The sequence below is a fragment of the Cupressus sempervirens genome, chromosome 5 (genome assembly GCF_028749045.1).
Source record: "Cupressus sempervirens isolate cs-2001-9-10 chromosome 5, ASM2874904v1, whole genome shotgun sequence".
Classification (NCBI taxonomy): Eukaryota; Viridiplantae; Streptophyta; class Pinopsida; order Cupressales; family Cupressaceae; genus Cupressus; species Cupressus sempervirens.
The window spans coordinates 894784865-894807036 of record NC_143122.1 but is presented as its reverse complement, the minus strand read 5'-3'; the positions used below and the strand labels follow the sequence as shown (position 1 = coordinate 894807036).

Here is a 22172-nt window from a genome sequence, read left to right as displayed (position 1 = left end):
CACCTTCTTCTTCAACAATTCAAAACTTCTCGCAGCTACTGCAATCCATTTGAAGTCTTTTCTATCCCCTCTTATTGTATCAGTTAGGGGTGCACATATGCCACTGAAATTCTTAATAAACTTCCTATAAAAACTAACCAGACCATGAAATGATCTTACCTGAGTAGCAGACCTTGGATTAGGTCATTCCAAGATGGCTTTTACCTTCTCTAGATCCATTTGAGACCTTCGGGTGATATAACAAACCCCAAATAGACTAACTTCCTTTTTGCAAAGATACACTTCTTCAGATTAATTAACAGTTTCTCTTCCCTTAGCCTTTCAAGGACACTATGAATATGCAATAAATCTTCTTCCAAAGTCTTGCTTAAAATTAAAATATCATCCAAACAAACAATAACAAATTTTCCCAAGAACTTCTTAAGTACCTCATTCATGAGCCGCATGAAGGTGCTTGGCGCGTTCATCAATCCAAAGGGCATGACTAACCACTCATAAAGACCCTCCTTGGTCTTGAAAGTTTTTTTTCACTCATCTCCTTCTCGAATCTGTATCTGATGATAACCACTCTTTAGATCTAACTTTGTGAAGTATTGAGCCCCACTCAAGCAGTCCATAAGATCATCCATCCTTGGAAAAGGAAACCGGTACTTGATGGTTATCCTATTTATAGCTCGAGAATCTATACACATCCTCCACTCTCCATCTTTCTTTGGTGTGAGTACTGTAGGTACTGCACATGGACTTAGGCTCTCTCGAATCAAGCCCTTCCTCAACAGCTCCTAAACCTATCTATTTAGGTCCTCTGTTTCAGTAGGAGTCATCCTATGAGCAACCTTGTTAGGAAAACTAGCTCCTGGAATCAGATCTATCTGATGACTGATTTTCCTTACTAGTGGCAATCCATCTGGAACATTATCAAAGATAATATCTCCAAATTCCCCTAGTAAATCTGAAACTTCAAGTGGAATTTCACTACTACCTTCTTTATCTTTCCTAGGAACCAAAGCATAGCACATATGCTGATGTTTCATGCCATCTAAAAAAATCCTTCTATTAACAAAACAAATCCTAGCACTACTACATACCTTTTCACCTTGCTTTTTCATGGGTTTCAATTTGTGGCGAACTCCATCCTTTGTCAGAGAGTATGTGTTTGCATGCCCATCATGTACTTCATGTCTATCAAACTGCCATGGTCTACCCAACAATAGATGGCAAACATCCATCATAATAACATCATAGAGAACTTCATCATGGTAACGCCCAATTTTGAATTTCACTAAACATTGTTCACTTACTAGGACCTTATGATCATCTTTTACCCAAGCAATCCGATAGGGATGGGGATGTTTCTCCCTCTTGAGCTTCAGCTTAGAGACCATCTCTTCTGATACCAAGTTATCAGTGCCACCACCATCAATGATCATGTCACAACATTTATCCTCACACTTGCATCTGGTATGGAACAAAATCCTTTGTTGTCCTAGTTCAATCTCACCACTTAGTAGGACTCTTTCATTTACCAAGGTCTCTCCTCTTTCTACATCCTCTGAATGTGATGATTGTGCATCCTCATCCACATGAGCAACCCTAGCTTGGCCCTCAGCTCTCCTATCTGTCCTTCCTTGTCATTGAGGGCATTCAAAGGCACGATGACCTTCTTCATTGCAATGGAAATAGGTACCACAGAAGCCTCCTCTTCCTTGTCCACTTCCTCTACCTCTTCCTCTTTGATTTCCAAAGTCTTGGTCATGGGAGTGGTTGAAACCCTCATTCCTCTAGTTCCTGCTAGTACCCACATCTTCATTTTTCTTTTGGATCTCATTGCGGACTCCAAATTATCTACCACTTCCCCTTCTTCCTTGATTGTTCCCTCTTTGTCTTTTTTCAAACCTTTTATTTAGCTTCTCTTCAACTCATAGGGAAAACTGGTATGCCTCTTCAATGCTGGTCATTCTTACTAGACTTAATTCCTCCTGGATGCTAGGTTGCAACCCACTCATATAATGAGAAACCTTCTCCTTATTTGCTTCTGCATGCCCCGCTCTAATCAAGAGTCGATAAAATTCCTCTATATATTCCTAGACTGATCTTCCTGCTTGCTTTAACCCATGCATCTTCATAAATAAATCAAGCTCATAGTCCATGGGAATGAACTGCTTCTTCAATTTGTCCACCATGAGATCTCATCTTGTGATCTTCTCCTTTCCTCTTCTATTTCTTTCCAATTGAACCTCTTGCCACCAGATTTTTGCATGCCCTTTGCAAACTTAACCCTATCTAGGTCCCTGATATCCTCATACTCAAAGTATTCTTCCAATTCATTGATCCAATCGATCAACTCATCTGGTTTCAGATTTCCTGAAAATACACCCACTTCAATTGTAGGTCTTTTCCCAAACTTAGTAATGGCCCTAAAAAGCCTTTCCTCTGCATGATTCAAAAATTCCTCGTCAAATTTCCCTTCTGGTCCAATTTCATCTTCTTTGTTGTCATCTTCACTTTCATCACCTGGGGCCACAGTTGCTCCTCTACGAAGCTCCTCCTGCAATGCTTGTACTTGCCTTTGGAGGGCTCTAACCTCCTCAAGATTAATAGCTTTGGCCCTTCCACCACACTTTCTTCATGGAGGCATCTTCTTAACTCAAACCCACAACCACACAGTCCTAGTGCAAACTGCCTCACAGTCGACACTCTGTCTACACACTCAGGAAAACTAGCTCTGATACCACTTGATGGGGACACAACCCAAGAACAGAATGGACACAACAGAAAAAGGGAAATTGTATTAACTTAAAAAACAAGCTAGTACATTTAGTTTAGAGAAAATAAACTTCAAAACATGCCCTAAGCACTTACAATAGCATAAATGTGGAGATAATTTCTCCTTTCAGTACCTCCTCTCAAACTCCACTCCGAACTACCTTTTACAATGCAAGCAATCTCCTTAAATAGACTTTGAAGGGTTAAGGTCTAGGAGTACATTTTAGAAAGTGCTAGTAGGAATCCACCAACCAAATAGAAGTTTCTAGAAGCTACGTTAGAAGTCAACACAAATCTAGAAGAATCCAGAAATGGTAACCAAACTTTCGGGAGGCCTAACTTTTGAACCGTAGCTCCGATTGATGAATTGTTTACTTTTTTGGAAAGCTCTCAAAGCGCTCTATAGCCCTATGGACCAGCTTTGCTTGTCCCCCATTTTTCAGCCCTTTTAGAGGTCATTTAATGCCCCTAACTTGACTTTGAAGAATTCTTAGGAGGTCTCCAAAACCTGAAAAACTGTAATAACATTCAAACCGTGGGGCCTTTTGACCTGGTTCTTTTTTTGGAATGCTCTAAATTACAATTACATTCATCTAGCCAATTTGCACCTCCTAGTTTACCAAAATGATGGCCGAATTACATACTCCTATTTTTTCAAGATTTTCTATCACACTAATAGTGGAACTGTGAGAGTTGGAACCTTTAATTGACCCAAATGGGTATCCAAAAATGAAAACACTTGAAATAGAAACTAAGTCTACGTATATATTTTTGGGTGACACAGGATTGCCCTTATACCTCTAGATGCTCCTACATCATGGTCTGTGGTAGAAGAAATCTTGATGATACTATATTGGATTAATTGAGAAAAATTACAGCCTGATTAGATATCATGGAGACAACCCAGAGGAGAGGAGCACATCTTGATGATGTAAGTGATGATGAAGTAGCAACACCAAACCATAATAAAAAACCTGAAGAAGACCAAGATGAAGCTAGATTAATGAGAGTATTGTCTAGGGAACATTCAAAGCCTATAGTAGAAGTTGTTCCTAATGATGGAAAATTGGATAGCAATGTTGTGTTGGATTAGATCTCAGATATGGAGAAGTTGTATGAAAACAAACTTGATAATAAAAAGGTGAAGATTGTAGTTACTAGGTTGAAAGGTGATGCATCACTATGGTGGGAGCACTTGCAAATTGATTGACAAAGGAGAGGAAAGGAGAAGATCAAAAATTGGCCAAAGATGGTGAACAAGGCAACGAACAAATTCCTCCCTGCTGATTACCTAGTTAGCTTGTTGAGAAAGATGCAAAATTCAAAACAAAAGGAGATAACTATGAAAGAATATACCAGGAAATTCTATAGATCGGACATCGGAAATGAATATGTACATAATCATGTTGAGGAAATTGCAAGGTTCATTAATGGAATGAGATCTAGAATACAAGAAGAAATAAGTTTTGTGAAATTGAGAAAGATGCAAAATTTGAAAAAAAAGGACATGATTGTGAAAGAATATACCAAGGAATTCTATATATTGGACATCAAATCTAGATATGTGCATAATGATGTTGAGTAAATTGAAAGGTTCATTAATGGAATGAGATCTACAATACAAGATGAAATAAGTTTTGCAAAATTGGAAAGTGTAGAAGAGGCATATCAATATGCCTTGAAAGCTAAGGAGATATTGACAAAGAAGCATGAACAAAGACAAAGAGGTAGAGGTGGTAGATTCTAGAGAGGCAGAGGTAGATCTTATGGTGAAGATGGAAAATATGATAATTTTGTATAGGATAAAGGAAAATTTGAATGGAAGAATGATGAAAAAGGCAAGACCAAATGGAAAAGTGGTAATTCTTACCGAGGAGGCACTAATTCTTACAAAGGAAGTCGTAACTCTTATTCTAGAGGTGGATTTCATGGTAATTGTTTCAGATGTGGTAAAGAGGGACATAGATCTTTTGAATGTAGATCCTCTAAAAGTGGGCAAGGTAATAGAAATGTTGTGATTCAAGGAGATGATGAGGGTTCACCAAGTGGACTTGAGACTAGAGAAAATTTGATGGTGAGAAGAACCTTTTGTAATAAGGAAAGTGATGAGGAACCTATTTTAAGGAGAATTTTTTTCAAGACAAGATGTAAGATGACTAGAAAATGCTACAAAGTGATCATTGACAGTGAAAGTTCTACAAATTTGGCATCGGAGGAGTTGGTTACAAAGTTCCAATTACAAAGGCTAAAGCATCCTAAACCCTATCATGTTTCATGGATCAAAGATGAGCATAAGATATTGGTAAGTGAGCAATGCCTTATGAAGTTCAAGATTGGACATTAATTTGATGAGGTTTTGTGTGATATTATGCCTATGGATTTTTGTCATATCTGTTAGGTAGACCTTGGCAATATGATAGATATGTTGTATATGATGGAAGATTGAATCAATATACTCTTTGGATAAATGGGAAGATACAAACATCGTTGCCTTTGATTGAAAGTCTAGATGAGGTCATTTGTACTACAATAAAATTTTGCATGGTTAATGGGAAAAATGTGAAAAGGAAGTAAAGAAGAATCAAGTTTTGTTTTGCTATAGGTCCTAGACAACCAAGTGTTGGTAGTAAGGACCGAGCAATAGAAGCTAGTAATGACCAAGTGATAGCATATAGTGATAGTCAAGTACTAGTAGAAATTATAGAATTGTTGAATGAGTATAAAGACATTATTTCTAATGATATTACTAATGGTTTACCTCTAGTGAGAAGTAGAAGTCATTGTATGGATCCGATTCCTAGAGCTAGTTTGCCAAATAAAGCACCATATAGATTGACACCTATAGAGAATGAAGAACTTAATAGAAAAGTGCATGAGTTGTTGTAGAAAGATTTAATTAGAGAAAACTTGAGTCCATGTGTTGTACCTACTATATTAGCACCTAAAAATAATGGAGAATGGAGAATGTGTATTGATTCTAAAGCTATTAACAAGATCGCAGTGAAATATAGGTTTACTATGCCAAGGATGGATGACATAATGGATTGTTTGAGTCGAGAAAAGTATTTTACCAAGATTGATTTGAAGAGTTGCTATCATTAGATCAAAATCAAAGAAGGTGATGAATGGAAGACTACTTTCGAGACAAAAGATGGTTTGTATGAATGGTTGGTTATGCCTTTTGGTTTAACTAATGCTTGTAGTACTTTCATGAGGTTGATGAATGAAGTTTTGAAAAGATTCTTGGGTAAGTTTGTGATTTTTTATTTGGATGATATTATGATATTTAGCAAGACTAAGGAAGAACATTTTGAGCATATTAGACAAGTATTGCAGAGGTTAAAAGAGGAAAAGTTGTTGATTAATCTAAAAAAGTGTTCTTTCATGCAAGAGAAAATTGTGTGTTTAGGATTTGTGAAATTAGTTGATGGATTGAAGATGGATCCTAAGAAGGTTAAAGAAATTTTGGAGTGGCCTACACCTAATAATGTGGATGAGGTAAGATCATTTCATGGTTTGGCTAGTTTTTACAAAAAGGTTATTAAGAATTTTAGTGTTGTTTGTAATGCTATAACTAAGACAATGAGGCAAGATAAAAAGGACTTCAAGTGGACACATGGAGTTGATAAGAGTGTTGAGACTTTGAAACAAAAGGTTGTTGAATTACCTATATTTTCTTTACCTAATTTCAAAAAACTATTTCATGTTGAATGTGATGCAAGTGGTAATGCCATAGGAGCTGTATTAAGTCAAGAAGGTGAACCTATTGTTTTCTTTAGTGAAAAGTTGAATGATGCTAAATAGAAGTATTCTATGTATGATCAAGATTTTTATGCTATTGTTCAAGCATTGAAGAAGTGGAGACATTATTTGATTCCTAAGGATTTTGTTGTGTATACTGATCATAAAGCTTTATAATACTTGTAAAGTCAACATAAATTAAATTAGAGACATATGAAGTGGGTTGAGTACTTGGAGAGTTTCACATTTGTTATTAAGTATAAGAGTGGAGTTACTAATAGAGTTGTTGATGCATTGAGTAGAAGATGTTCCTTTTTTACTAAAATGAATGTTGAAATTCTTGGTTTTGATGAAATGAAAGAGTTGCATGATGCTGATTCTGACTTTTCTAAGGCATGGAGAGAGTGTAGAGCACCAAATCTGATAGATCACATAAGTAAGTATGATGAGTATTTCATTCAAGCAAGTATATTTTTCAAAGGTATTAAATTTTACATTCTTAAAAGTTCTATGAGGTTGAATCTAATTAAGGAAAAGCATAGTGGTGGATTACCTAGACATTTTGGAATTGATAAGACGTTGAGTTTGTTGAAAGAGAAGTATTATTGGCCACAAATGTATAAGTATGTTTATAAATTTATAAAGAGTTGTGGATTTTGTCAAGTTTCAAAAGGAGTGAGTAAAAATATTGGTTTGTATACACATATCACTGTTCCTGAAAAACCTTGGATTGACATCAATATGGATTTTGTTCTTGGATTGCCTAAGACAGTGAAAGGGTATGATTCCATATTTTTTGTAGTGGACAATTTTTCTAAGATGACTCATTTCATACCATGTGAGAAGACATCAGATGCTGAGCATGTTGCTAAGCTTTTCTTTAAAGAGATTGTGAGATTGCATGCATTACCAAGAAGCATTATTTTTGACAGATTTAGTAAGTTTGTAAGCTATTTTTGGAAGACTTTGTGGAAGAAGATGGGTGTTGAGCTCAAGTTTAGTTCTACATTCCATCCATAGACAGATGTATAGATAGAGGTTGTGAATAGAAGCTTGGGTAATCTACCAAGACGTTTAGTTGGGTATAAGCCAATTAATTGGGAGATGGTATTGGCACAAGCTGAATTCACATATAATAATTCTGTGAATAGGAGTATAGGGAAGACACCTTTTGAGATTATTACTAGAATGCATCCTAGATGTATATCAAATTTGATAGATGTTGCTACTGAAGAAAAGAGAAGCATTGTAGGAGAAGAATTTGCTGATTTTATAGAGTCTTTGCATAAGAAAGTAAAATTGAGGTTCGAACAAAGTAATTAAAGGTATAAGGAGAATGCTGATTGGTCTAGAAAACACCATGAGTTTCAAGTTGGTGATGAGGTGAAGGTTCATCTAAAGAAAGGAAGATTCCCAATTGGAGCATACAATAAGCTAAAGATGAAGAAATTTCGACCTTGTAAGTTTTTGAAGAAGTTTGATAGTGGTAATGCTTATGAAGTTGAGTTACTTGATGACATGGATATATCTCCTATATTAAATATTTCTGATTTATACAAGTATCATGAGTTGAATGATGAAGTTTTTGTACCTAATGGTCACCCTAAGAAATAGATTGAAGAAGTTGAATAGATATTGAGTCAGAGAACCTGTAAGAGCACAAGACAAAAATATTACTACGAGTATTTGGTGAAGTGGAAGAACAGACCTATTGAAGATGCTTCATGGATTTCACAATCTAAGTTGGATTTAACTTAGGTTGTGACATCTTAACGATTTAGGAGAATCATATCCCCCAACCCTGGTTGTCTAATGTAGGAGCATCCTAGGTTTTCTTGTAATCTTGCACCTTTTTGTTCATAATGCCAGTTACTGCCGAGTGCCAATTTCTAGTTGTTGTTGAGTGCCAATTTCTAGTTATTGCCAAGTGCCAATTTCTAGTGTCTGTCAAGTTCCAGTGTGTGTCGAGTTGTCCAATGTGTGCCAAGTTACCTTTCATGTGCTAGGTTACCCAGTGTATGCCAAGTGACCCTTCATATGCTGAGTTATCGAGTGTATGCTAAGTGACTCTTCTATTAGGATAAAATCATAGAAAGAAATAGAAATTACATGCAAATATAACCAATAATAGAAAATAATAGATCACACAGAAAATAAACACAAGGCACCAAGATTTAACGTGGCTCACCCAATCCCTAGGCTATGTCCACCAAATAGCCAATCCAATATTATTACAATCTAGTGAATACAACCTGATACAATCTGTAATCCCTTACAACTCAATACATAATGAAGAATACCTAATCCTAAACCCTTTTATACAAGTATTTTATGCTATTTTAGAGTTACAACATGTCGGCCATATGTTAGCTACAACATTGGCCATAGCCCAAATTTTTTTTTTGGGGCAATGCCCTAAAACCCAAGGAATTTATGAAGTATGCGCAGTAATTTCTTGATTAGTCACCACAATCTAACAATTTCTCCCACTTGGTGACTAAGCAAGCTCCAAACTAAACAAAAATCTCCTACTTGGAGACTGATCCTATAGCAATACCACTACCAAATGGGACTCCCACTAGATCAAACCACCCTGGACTCTACTATTCTTTTATTCATGTTTAGTTGAGAAGACCAACTGAAACTAAAGAGAATTTTAGCTTCTCCCTTGTTACAACCTTTGCCAACATATCTGCCAGATTGTAATTTATATGTATCTTCTCCAACTTTAACTGTCCATCCTCCAAAATTGACTAAATGAAATGGTACTGCAACTGTATGCGTTTGGTCTTAGAATGCAGAGCTAAATTCTTTGCAAGATGAATGGAACTCTTACTACTCGTGAAAAAATAATTATCCTTCTAAGGATGTCCAAATTCTTCCAAGAAGAACTGAAGCCACATCATCTCCTTGGCTCCCTCTATAGTGGTAGCATACTTTGCCTCTGTAGTGGATAAAGCATTAATCTTCTGTAACCTAGAAACCTAGCTCACGGTTGCCTCACCAACAGTAAAGACATAACCTATAGTACTCCACCTAGTATAAACACTTATTAGATGTGCCTCTCAAATATTTGAGAATCCATTTGACTGCATTCCAATGCTCAATCACTAGATGACTCATATACCTACTAATGACTCCCACTGCATGTATAATATCTATCATGGTGCATACCATAGTATACATCAAACTTCCTACAGCTAAAGCATAGGGTACCTTAGAAATCTTATCCTCCTCTTTCTATGTCTTAGGACACATCTCCTTAGTCAACTTCAAATGACTAGGTAAAGGTGTGCTGACAGCTTTAGCATTCTCCATAGAGAAATGTTGCAAAACTTTCTCAACATAATCAACCCGAGATAGCATCAATTTTCTATTCATCCTATCTCTACAAATCTTCATACCAAGGATTTGTTTTGCTGACCTCAAATCCTTCATAGAAAATACATGTGCTAACTAGCATTTTTGCCCCTTAATATGATCCATGTTAGACCCAACTACAAGCATATCATCAACTTATAAACATAAAATAATGTAGCTATCACCATTCAAGTTCTTAAAATAAACATAGTAATGACACCTATTATATCCATGCTCATGCATAAAACTATCAAATTTTGGATACCATTGCCAAGGTGCTTGCTTCAAGCCATATAAACTTTTCTTCAATATGCACACTAAGTTCTCCTTACCTTTGACCACAAATCCCTGTGGCTAAGCCATTTATATCTGTTCATCCAAATCACCATGAAGGAAGGCTATTTTAACATCAAGCTACTCTAAATGCAAATCTTTAGTAGCCACAAGACTTAAAATAGTACATATAGAAGTCATTTTAACAAGAGGAAAAAATATCTCATCAAAATCAATTCTATTTTTCTATGCCAATCCTTTTACAACTAACCTGGCTTTAAATCCTTTCTTACCTCCATCCTCTTCTTTTAATCTATAAACCCACTTATTTTGTAAAGCCTTTTTACCTATAGGAAACTTGCATAAATCCCATGTCTTATTCTTCACCAAAGAGTCTATTTCACGTTTCATTGTAGACTCCCATTGAATCTTAGTATCCACCTGCACAGCTTCATCATAACATTCAGGTTCACCAGCATCAGTAAGTAAAATTGAATACAAAAAGGAAGAAAATCTTTGTGGAGGTTTAATTTTCCTTGTTGATCATCTAACATTCACCGATGTTTGTGGTATTTGTTATTGCGGTTGTTGCACATCATGAGGAATGGCTGGAATATCAGCTTTTAGAGTATCATCCAACAGTACATAATCATCTTCTTTCTTCTCATGTTGCTACAATATATCTTTGTACAACAGTTTCTCATTAAATATGACATCCCTGCTTCTTACAATTTTTTGATTTTCAAAATCCCAAAGCCTATAACCAAATTCATTAATGCCATATCCAACAAATACACATTTCTTTGACATAGCTTCTAGCTTGGTTCTATTTTCAGAATCTATGTGAGCAAATGCTTCACAACCAAAGGTTTTGAGAAAAGAATAACTCACCTTCTTACAAGTCCATGTTTTCTCTAGAATACCACAACCCAAAGGAGTAGAAGAACCTCTATTATTCAAATATACAGTAGTATTGATAGCCTCTATCCACATGTGTAAGGGCAACCTAGCATGCAACCTCATACTCCTTGTACACTCCATTATAGTCCTATTCATGCATTCAGCCACTCCATTTTCTTGTGGAGTCCTTGGAAAAATTTTCTATCTATGATTACCATTAGTGGAGCAATAATCTTCAAATTCATGACTGCAATACTCACCACCATTATCAGATCTAAGACATTTTAGTTTCTTACCAGTCTCATTTTCAACCAAGAATTTTCATTTCTTAAAATTTTGAAATACATCAAATTTCTATCTAAGGAAATAAATCCATACCTTTCTAGTTGCATCATCAATAAATGTAGCATAATAATGAGAGCCTCCAAGGGAAGATACCTGAGCTAGTCCCCATACATCAGTATGCACAAGCTTTAATTTCTCCTTTTTGTTTTCCTTCCCAGTCTTTACAAAACTCACTCTCTTTTATTTTCCATACACAAAACTTTCATAGAAATCCATATTAACACATTTTAGACCTAGTAAAACTTTCTTTGAATGAAGTACTTTCATACCTTTCTCACTCATGTGCCCAAGTCTATTGTGCCACAATGTTATATCATAATCTACATCAGCTATTTGTTCTCCCTACTCAACTACAACAATTTTTCCTAAACATTCATTTTTCCCTAAAACAATCAAAGTAGAAGGAACAATATGACCTATACAAAGATATAAGGTTCCTACTTTCACACCTTTTGCTACTAGAAGGGAACCTTTTGAAACCTTCCAATTTTTATCATTAAAAGTTACTACACAACCCTCATCACTGAGTTGCCCTACTGAAATTAAATTCCTACTCAGCCTTGGAACATGTCTTACCTCATGTAGTAGCCAATGATTCCTATTCTGCAACTTAATCTTAATTTTTCCCTTTAGAACAATCTGACAGGGTTCATTATCCCTCATATAAGCAAGCCTAAAATCCCCTTGGACATAATCAATAAAATAACCTCTATGAGGTGTAGCATGAAATGAAGCACCAGAATCTAAAACCCATGAATCATCAACACTTTCTAAAGACAAAATCAAAGGATCCTCTTCGGATTTGTTACACACCACATTTTCCTCCTTGTCTCCATGTGATTTATCTCCTTCATTTTTCTTTTGATTCCAATAATCTTTCTTTTTATAACCTAGTTTCTCTTAGTACCAGCAGTTGTTTAGTCCTCTTGATTGAGACCTCTTCCCCTTTGACTTTCCTCTTGATTTCCCATGATTTCCAAAGTTACTCCCTCTCTCATTCGTTCTGCCCCTACTTTGTGCATTCAAAGAACTTCCTGAGGTAGATCCACCTAAGGATTTCTTACGAGTTTTCTCTCTTAAAACAACACTGATCACATCATCATATTTAGGATACTATATCTAGATAAAAAATTACTCACCACCATTAACAAGCCATTCCAACTTTTAGGAAAAGAACACAAAATCAAGAGAGCCCTAATCTCTTCATCAAAATTGATACCCATAGAAGATAACTAACTAGTAATAGTATTAATCTCATTTAACTAATTTTCAATAGATCCACTTTCTGCCATTTTCATATTAAATAAACACTTCACGAGAAATACTTTGTTTGAAGTGGAGGGCTTTTCATCAACTCTTCTGTTGTCTTTTCTTTTGTAATATTAAATGCCACCAATGGTGCCAGGCATAATTGAATGCTTCCAAGTGCCTTTCTATCCAAAAGATCCCATTCATCATTTGACATAGATCCTTGATTCTTGGCTTTGCCTTCTAATGACTTCCATAAATCCTTATGATAAAGATAGTCCTCCATTACATCTTTCATAACTAGAAGTTCTGCCCATTAAACTTGTCAACCCTTAGCTTACCCTTGTCTACTTTTGCTCCCACTCAACCATGAGACTTTCCTGTATAGGATAACTAAAAAAATAACCTTGCTCTGATACCACTTGTTAGGATAAAACCATGGATAGAAATGACAATTACATGTAAATATAACCAATAATATAAAATAATAGATCACATAGAAAAAGAACACAAGGCACCAAGATTTAATGTGGTTCACCCAATCCCTGGACTACATCCACCAAATAGCTAGTCCGATATTATTATGATCTAGTGAATACAACCTGATTACAATCTGTAATCCCTTATAGCTCAATCCCACTGCAAGAACTAATTTCACATCACAAAATAATGAAAAATACCTAACCCTAAACCCTTTTATACAAGTATTTTATGTTGTTTTAGGGTTACAACATGTCGGCCATATGTCGGCTACAACATCGGCCATAGCCCAAACAAAAATTTGGGCCGATGCCCTGAACCCCAAAGAATTTATGAACTATGTATAGTACTTTCTTGATTAGTCACCACAATCTAACATGTTCATGTGCCGAGTTACCCAGTGTATGCAAAGTGCCAACATTTGGATGTCATTTTCTATGACCTGACTTATGAGATTTATTTTTTCGTGATATTTATGTTAAGGTCCAAATACTTTCAAATGAGAAACATTAGACTTGTTTCCACTCCATGCTTCCTCTAGAACCTTATTCATAAATCTTTTAGTTGGGCATCTATTCATTATGTATATTGTGCATGGCACAACATATGCCAAATACTCATTTGACATATTCTTAGCCTTCAACATACTCCTGGCCATGCCCATAATAGTTTTATTCTTTCTATTTACAATGCCATCCTATTGCGGAGTGTACCTGGTATTTTCTTTTGTATTCCACAATCCTTGCAAAACTTGGGAAACAAATTTGAGATGTATTCACCACCTCTTTTAGTTATTAAGACTTTGATATAATATCCACTTTGCTTCTCAACTAGAGACTTGTGCTTTAAGAAATAAATCCATGTCTTTCTAGAATAGTCATAAATAAATGTCAAGAAATAAACACTTCCACCAATTGAGGGTTTCTACATTGGTCCATAAAATCAAAGTGAACTATCTCTAAGGCTTCCTTTACTCTAATTGACTTTCCAATTGGAAATGTCTCTCTATGTTGGTTTCCCATACAAACCTCACATACTTTATCTAGTTTTTCTATCAATGGCAAACCTTTTACCATATTCTTTTTATGTAACAAAAACTTAAGTGTCCAAATCTTAAATGCCAAAGCCAGTTCTCATCTTTTATTTTTGATTGAAAAGCTACTTGTGATAAATCTTGAGTGATTTCTTGTGCAATTTTAACACTTAAATCTGGTGTTTGCCTTAAAGGAAATATTCTATTATTCATCATTTGAACTTTTTCTATTAGCCAATTTCTTGGGAGTTGATCCAAGACTATACATTCATTATTTTCGAAAGAAATTCTATATCCCTTTTGAACAAGTTGTCTAATGCTCGTCAAATAATATTTTAATCTAGGAACAAAGTAAACATAAAAAATAATCTTTTTCTTCCTCTGTTTAGTTAGAGTGTTGATATTTCCTTTTCCCATTACTAACACTTGATTATCATTTCCTAGAGTTACATATGATTTTATAAACTTATCGAAACTTGAAAACATTTGTAAATTCCTTGTCATATGATGACTACAACTTGAATCTAGAAACCATACATGTTTTGCACTCTCCTATGCAACATTACATGCTAAAAACATATAGTCTTGATTTTTGTTTTCTCTAGAAAAATTTGCACTTTGTTTGTTGGAATCAAATTGTCTTTTTCTACATTCACTTGCATAATGACCATATCTTTTACAATAGTGACATTGAAGTTCAGATTTGTCATACCTTTGACTTAAGATTGATTTTGACTCAAAATTTGATTGTTGCCTCTTTCACTTGGATTGGTTGGGCTGGTTCTTCCATTTCTATATGAATTTCTTCCTCTACTTTGAAGTTAGATTTGCCTCTACTTCTACCATGAGAAATTGTGACTTGTGACTTAAAATAATGCTCCAAGGAAAAGTTAGAAGAATGAATAAGTCTATGATCATGAGAAATTAGAGAAGCATGAAGCTCATCAATTGAGTATTGAGATAGATTTTTTGTTTCTTCTATAGTCATAACAATATATTCAAACTTTGTAGGTAAACTTCTTAAAATCTTTTTGAGTATTCTTCTATCTTCAAGAGTATCACCATGAGATCTAATTTGATTGACTAGACCAATAACATGTGTAAAAAAAGAATCTATAGATCTAGATTCTTCAATATACATTGTTTCAAAGTCTATTCTTGACATTTGTAGTTTTCACTTTATCCATACCTTGGTATGCAGTTTGAAGAATATCCCATGCTTTTTTTTATTTTTTTGCTGCCACAACTCTTGAGAAAATGCTCTAATGTATTGTTTGGAAAATGTAGAAAAGAGCTTTAGAATCCTTCTTCATATTATCCTTCAGTGAATCCTTATTTTCCTAGGAAAATGCTCCATATGCAATTGCATCTACAGGTTCAACATATCCATTCTCTATAGCACTCCATATATCTTTAGACGTAAACAAAACTCTCATTCTAATTGATCAATATTCATAATTATTTCCATTAAACTATGGAATCTAGGGATTTGACAAACTTGTACTAGAAGAAGACACCATTAACTTGGTTGGGATACTGGATGAAGGAAATTATAGTGAAATGGATATAGAAAATATAAAAGAAAAATGAACAACACAGATCCAAACTAAGTTGATTAATATGGAAATTGAGTTCTTTTCATTCTATGAGACACATACATTAGTCAATTCAAACAAGTAGATTTAGAAAGAACATCTTAACTATTTCTATCACATAAGAAAATTACTCAACCATAAGCTTCAATACTTATTAATAATGTAGAGCTCTTTCTCTTACGTATTAAACTACACTTCTAGAAATGTCATTCCTATGATAAGAGCACTGAAAGTTTGATGAAAAATAAGAATTAGAAATGTGCAAACATTTGTATATTGTTAGAATTTCCAGCAATTCTATCCAAATTATTAAGTTTCATTTGCATGTAGCATACTCCATTGATTCATGGGAACTAATGGCAAGTGTGTCAAAGGTGGAAGTGGTGGTAGATCTGTGCAAGAAGTAAACACATGTAACATTGATGGAATTGACATGTGCTTTGGTATCTTGTAGGCTGGGGAAGCAATTCTAATAGTAGGAAAGAGTAGCATTTATCACTTCATCTCCCTTGTTGACTTTGGCATTTCGTAGTTCAGTCTATTTGCAAGCATGGAAGCTAGTTGTGTCATGCAAGCTAGATACACGGATCATGTGAGCTTGACGCTAGTATATATGAAATCTAGCACTCTTCCTTGTCCTCCTCCTCTAGTATTTCTTTTTTCATTTCCCTAGTTTACAAATATTTGGAGCATTTAGGTGTTTGTTTCTAGACATTTTCATGCTTCTCTTAACAGTGATTATAGGTGCAAGATTGAGCAGTTTGGAATTCCTCTAGCTTTTTCAGTTGTGCTCATTCAAACTTTATGCTTCAAGAGTTATGAAATGATATTATATTTTTAAATTTTTTAAATTTAGCAATCACAATAATAGTCCTTGGTTTTCTAGAAAATCATCAAGCATTAAAAATAATACAATATGTATGGATGCTAGGGAAGATAAATGAATATTCTCTACACTTCTTTTGTTAGACTCGACTACCTATTGATATGATTTACTACATCCATTTTGTAGATTGAATACCTCCTACCTAGTAGTTTACTCATCTCATGAATTTAAATAAATTTTTGAAATTGAATCATATTTTGTAGAATGATGAATAGTAGGAGTTACATATTTTAGTTTTAAATTGATAAAATTGTTCAAATAGTCAACTACGTGATCATATATTGTACAAATAATCGGTTGAAATATTTTATATAATAGAATTATCTACAAATGTAATTTTTTAGTTTTTTCTTTTATTCTATTTACAGTAACCATTGTTGGTTTGTATGAGTCTCTATTTAGAGGAGTAATATTCTCACATTGAGTTGGGTCATTCTAAAATCAGCACTACTATAATGCATAGACTCTTGATTTCATATTTTCTATTTAGTTTTAAATGACATTTTTATCTAAATCCAATTTATCCTATGGTTGCTCTCATTTTATCTATTGAAAGCAAATTTTATTTTTTTCTGTTCTTATTTTTTATTGGTTGTTTTGATTTTTCTAGTAGTCTTTTCAAAGGGAAATAAATTAGGAGAATGTAGTAGTGCTAGAAATATCTTGTGTCACATGCATTGAATAGTTGGAATTCTTTAAATAAATAGTCTTTTGCATCCAAGACATGACAAAAGTAGGCATGCAAACATGATAACAATTTTAAAAGGCTTAATTATGCTTTTTCCACAATTATCATATCATCACCTTATTCTTTTCAAACAACAAAAAAAACATAGCTTCAACTTATTCTCATCTTATAGAGGGCTTCAATGTCATTCCTTTTCTGATTCAAATACACTCAACTAAGGCCCATGTTCTTAGTTGCTCATTTACATTTCTTCATCATTTGCAAATCTTATGTGTAGAGATGTAGTAAATGGATGAGTAAACACATCTGAGGATGAAGAAAAATATACAAAATTGTTCTTTCAAAAAATAGAAAACTAAGTTAAAATGACATGGAGAGACTATTGAGTGGTTGTTGAAGTTCTTGAAATGCATATTATTTAGCTTTAAGATTTTCACTACTTTTTAATTAGGGTTTAAATGATTGAGGAGTACTCTTTAAAACTGTGTTAATGAGCTTGTGTTGGATTCATTTTTAAATATGAGTACTTATAGTCATGTGACACACTTGTAGTTTTTAATCAGTGATCAGAATTGGTGGTTTTTTTAATCAGTGATTAGAATTGCGAGGATATTTGTTGTTATAGAATGCCATTTAATTTAATTTTTTTTTATAGAATGTTGTTTATTCTATAGATAAAGGTTTTACAAAATTTTGAATGGCTTTGTATCAAGTGACCTTTCATTGGTTAGGAAATCTATTCATGTTTAATATTAGTAGCCTATAATTAGAAATTAATCTCGAATGTAATTTGAGATTTAATTTTTACAATTAACTTCAGAATGTTACAAATTTGTTTGTTATTAGCTTTATATTATGTAGGTTTGTGTGATATTGTGGTTGTCTTTCATGTTATTTTGGAGCTTTTCTAATTGTTCTTTAGCCCTGCACCATTTTCATCTATTTAATATACATATATTTGCTAATACACATATTATTTTCCTATAATATTTGGTGTAATTTTTCTTTTGAATTGAAAATGTATTAGCAACATTTTTTTGGTAGATTTATTTTTCTCTTAAAATCCTACAAGTAGAGAGAGCGTAATTTATTAACTAAGGTAATTTTGGTCAAATATTTGTAAAATGATAAATTTATTCTCTCATCCATTATTTGTTTCTATATCTTTCATGACAAAATTAAATCAGTCATTGTGTATCCAATAATGCCATATAGGAAATATATGTGAAATATGTGATACATCAAATATAATAGACAAAAAAAAGATCAAATATATATCAAGTTATTTATGTCCAATAAATGTCAAAACTAATATACATCAAATAAAATATATACAAAACATGCATCCAATAATGTCGTATAGGTGTAAAATGTGGACCCCTATATCTACTCCTTTCTACTAGGGGAAGAAAAAAAATTCCTCTCTATCTTTGATTTTCACAAAGAGGGAGATGTTATGGATGGGGGGTCATATTAATATGTTCACTAATCCATCCATTTAAACTCTTTTGTAACTTGATTTGTTACAATCAAAAGTATATTTGAATAAATAACTATTATAAATCAAACAAAACTGTGTATACATAAAATTAAATATTCTTACATCACTATCTAATAATCGCTCTCTATGTCCCCATTAGGGCCACGTCGATGATTGGGAGTAATAAGACCCTACAAGAATGATCAAAATAATCACTTGATCCTACTTATATCATATCTAACTTTAATACTAATTGTTGTAAATAATAAATAAAATCATGAAAACTCTTTCATACCTTTGTCAATGGCTTTGAAATAGCGATTGAAACAATGATTCCCTACTCAATAGATTGACAAAGATGTGGAGGAGTCTTTTTTGTCAATAGCTGAAAATGAGACAACATGATTTCTAATTATTTGTAGTGTTTGTAGTGTGTGTGTGTGTGTGTGTGTGTGTGCATGCTCATGTGCGCATGTGTGTGTAGCACGTCATCAATTAAAAAATTTGGGTACATCATTAAATATAGCATTGCATCCTTCATTTAGTGGTGTCGATGTCAACGGTGCAAAATTTACCCATAACATGTGTGTAAATCTATTACAGAAGCATTATAGTGCAAGAGCACCAAGAGAGAATGATGGTACAGAGAGAGAGTATCAAGGTACACCTAGGTGACCTAAGTGATCCTTACAATTGGAGGATAAATAAAAACTAAATAAATACATATTTTATGCAATAAGGCCTATGTAATAATTTGTAAAGTTTACATGGTGATTTTTAATGTAATGGGAACAGGAACAATGCTATGTAAGCCATTGTGGTACCTATACCTAAAGTACCACTTTAGAGGGTTGATAAGGTTAAATTTTGTTAAAATTTGATTTAATAAAAAATATTTTATGTAATAAAGTCATTTTTATCTTACCATGATGTAACATGGGACATTTGGGGTAGTAGTGCAATATTAAGTGAAAAAAATTTAAAATTTCAAAACTTTGCAATCATGGCCTAAAGAGCTAAACTAGTAGTTTATTTCATGAAATAGGAGTTTAATGGTTTTAAATATGTTATAAGGTCATCAAAAGAGCATTACATGTGATACTAGCTTCATTAGATTAGTGGTTATAAAAGTTGACAACTTGTAATCTTGACAACATTTCCAAATTACAAAAAATGCATGAGCAATTAGTTAAAATTGATCATGCTTAGTTTAGCTTCGGATATTTTTTCTATTTTGATTTTAGGAAATGTAATAGAGTCTATTTATAATGTATATTAAAATAAAATGCAGAGTGGAACATTGATTTGATCAAATATGTAATGATGGTTGGGAACAACTTTAAGGTACATGGTGAAATACAGTTTGGTGAGCAACAATAGGTATAGAATTGAGAGTGTTTTCTCAATAAGGGCTACACTTTATGTTGGGTAGTATTGGTAAAAGTTTCTTATAATAGTTTTAAACCAGTGGTTTGGCATTATGGGGTCTAGAGAGTTAATTTTAAGAAAGTCCTAAGTTAGAGTCCTAAACAGAAGGGTTTTATGAATGGGAATGAAGATGAGAATGGGTACTCATATAAGATTTAAAATTTTTCAATTTAACCCATAAATAATATTGTTTCATATTCTAAAGGCCTAGTAGTAATCTAAAATATAGGTTGATTAGGCCTAATTTAATGGGTGGAAAGTATTGGAACTATTCACTAGTCCAAAATAACATATATGAAGTTTAGGATATGTTTTATAACTTTGAAAAGGGTATCTGAAAGCCTATTTATTTTTAACAACTTTTGGGAAACACTTGTGAAAATTGTTGATTATGCCATTTGGAGGGCTATTGAGAATGAGCCTAGAAAGAGGAATTGGGTCTTGGGAGTTGAAAAAATATCAAATGTAGCTTGGGAGCTTATAATAATGTTAGTTGAAGTGTATTGGAAGACTTAGAATTATTAGAATCATCCATATGAGTAGGGATAAACTATTGGACCAATCAAGCAAGTCAAGACTATGCACAAGGTTAAGAGTGAACATTCAAATTAAGATTTTTGTCATGTGAGTCTTGGTAGATGGCTGAAATGGGTTAAATTTTTCATAAAACATTTGCCTATGTGTTCCTCATCAACTAAATGTTAGAGTTCTCTATTTAGATCCTTACGATGCACCTACTTCCTTGTGGGTGTGCTAAGAAATTATAAACCCAATGAGTTTAATTAGGATTCCTTGGAGATGTACTAGAGGGATATGCATAATATTCATACAAAATAATATACTATAGAGATACCAGTTAAATGCATTTATACATGCATATAGCTGTAGGGAAAATAAAGTCATGGAAAAGCTATGTGAGCCTAAGTCAACATCACAAGGATTACTATAACTCTTCATATGATCAAAATAAGTTAAATTAATTAATTATTTTATCATTTCTAAAATAAACATATTTAATTGATCCAAATTAATATGTAAAAAAATGTAGCCCTACAGGAGTGGTATTACGACCATGCTTTAAGTCCAATGTGAAAATTGATGGTCGACTACATAACTAATGCACATGGATAATTTTTTTAAATCAACCTTTCATATGACTTAATTATAAATAGGTGCATTAATTTAAATAATAAAATCAATAAATATATGTAGATTTGTTGATGTGGTGTAAAATAAGGTCAAGGGATCAATACTAAAGTAAAAAGCACTCTAGCCCTACAATTTTAAAAAATATCAATATATACTAATTTATAATTCATTCATGTAAAAATGAGATGTGATCAAGTTAGTTTAATATAATTATTAATACTTACCTATGTATCAATAAAAAATGGTGCATTGAGTAAGTCGTCTATTATCACCCCATAATCTTTATTGTCTCTGCCCAAAGTGCCATGTGTGCATAGAGTTCCATGTGATGCACACATATGACCTCTTTTAGTCTAATGTTGATAATGAAAAAGAAAAGGAGTGGCAAACTGAATGAGGCTCTGAGTCAAAGCACTAATAGTGTCTAGTGTGTCATCTTCTATAAGCTCCTTAACAATAGGAGGAAAATCACATGTTCCACCTATGACTTTCTAGTAAGTGTGCTAACTACATTAGGGTCATAATGTGCCCTTGACCTCTCAAATGAAGACACTCACCTCCAAACTAAGAAGCTAGCATAACAAAATAATAAGGGATCTACAAAAGGATAAGCTCACAATACAACTCTATTACAAAGTACTTTGACATCTCGTGATTATTACAAGGAGGGAATCACACACCTTCCACAATCTATCCCAAAAGTTATTTTTTATATCTTCATTACTGCACCAATAGATGGGGAACCTCTTAGCACTAGTTCTTAGGGTGTTTTGTTCTCATGGTTTTCTAGAAATAGAATA

The 22172-nt window shown here is 33.6% G+C and overlaps 1 pseudogene; it reads left to right on the top strand.

Moving 5' to 3' along the window:
- Window positions 1-22172, top strand: part of LOC149558812 (rust resistance kinase Lr10-like) — a 78721-nt pseudogene that overhangs the window by 36213 nt on the left and 20336 nt on the right.